At 36.4% G+C, this 1,594-nt stretch overlaps 1 pseudogene; it reads right to left on the bottom strand.

The window, feature by feature from the left end:
* The window catches only part of LOC107610540, a 3,036-nt pseudogene continuing 1,786 nt past the window's right edge, over positions 345–1,594 (bottom strand).

Genomic DNA, 1,594 nt, shown 5'->3' with positions numbered 1-1,594 from the left:
TTTTCATACGTAGTACCGGACAGACTTAAACATGTACAATTAAGAGTTCTGCTAGGGAACCAACTAGGGTCCAGCCAACTTCTGCCAATTTTTTAAGAGATTAGATCTGGAAACCCGTCTTAACAAAGGTAAGTTGATATACATAGATGTTTCTTCTGCTAAACATTATGATATTTCTTTTTCATACTAAATAGATGTTTTTTAATGTATTTTTCAAATTTTTTGTATTACAGATGTGGATATTTCTATTTTTTAAGAATTATATGGTTTTTTTTTTAAATCTTATAGCTGGACATTTCTTTTGTTAAGCATTAGGATATTTTTTTATATTAAATGGATATTTTTTATATATTTTTACAATTGCTCAAAAATAGCCCGTGCCCCACCACTCCTTCTTCCTTGAACAACTCCTGAAACTGAACCAGATTGTACTTTCCGCAAAACTGCATCACCTCTATCGTTATCGCAAGGTCGCTCCTCCGAGTCCTGACACGAGCTTTGTTTCATCGACCACCACAATGAACTTGTCGAAGGTGGCCTCCAACAGGGAAGAGCACCACCGCGGCCTTTTACAAGGTTGAGGTCGGGTCCACCTAATCGGCGCCATCGATGACAAGATCAAGGCAAAAATTATCGTCAAGGACAGAGAGCGGGATTTCGAGAGAACGTGCCTGTTCCTTAGTGCGCTTGGGGGTAGGGACGCCGATGATGTTGGAGAGTTGACCGGTAGAAAGGAAATGACCGAGCTTGGCAACGACGAAGCGACGGTGGAGCCGATGCCAAGGCCGAGGACCATGCCGGACTTGACGTACTCGACGGCTTTGTCGGCGGCGAACTTCTTGAGGTAGTCGTCTTGCGTGAGGGCAGAGGTAGCTGGAGAGGGGCTAACAGTGAGGGAGAGAATCTGTGTGTGTTATTGTTGGGGTGTGCAGGTTAATATAGAAGAGAAGGAGAAGGTTTTTATAATTTTTAATTAGGTTTACTTAATCAGTTTCTAATTATTTAAATTTTAAATTTAAAAATTTTTAAATTAATTATTAATAATTATAATTAATTGAGTTGTTCAATTCTTGGCTAGTTACACACTTAGTTACCTATACTTTTCCGTACAATTAATTATAATGCCCGTATGCTTTTTTTCGTAATTAATTACGTTTTCGCGCTCAAATTTATTTTCTAAGTTAAATTTTTACCATTAAATTCTCAATTAAAAAATTTGAATTTCTTAATTTTTTAACGACTTTAATTTATTAATTTATCATTTATTATTTATCCGAGTTTTATAGAATGCTTTATCAGTTGCACATTTGTGTTTGAAAACTAGATAACTTATTACTGTTAAATATTGATAGATGAGGGTGAGTAATGTAATGTGACCATTGAAAAGGTGAGTAGTGTGTTAGACTTATCAGAGCCTACTGAGAAGGCTCTTGTTACATCATGTCAGTACTATAACTATGAGATTGATTATGTATTGATTGAAGGAAGACATAGCTGGTGAAAATTGATTTTCTTAGAATTGTGTATGCAGGTACAGTCCCCACTATAGTTGCGTTGTGAGAAATGTTGTGAAGTAAGGCATAGCTAGTTACGT

This window comes from Arachis ipaensis, chromosome B01 (assembly GCF_000816755.2).
Source record: "Arachis ipaensis cultivar K30076 chromosome B01, Araip1.1, whole genome shotgun sequence".
Taxonomy (NCBI): Eukaryota; Viridiplantae; Streptophyta; class Magnoliopsida; order Fabales; family Fabaceae; genus Arachis; species Arachis ipaensis.
This window is presented reverse-complemented; position numbering and strand designations above follow the sequence as displayed.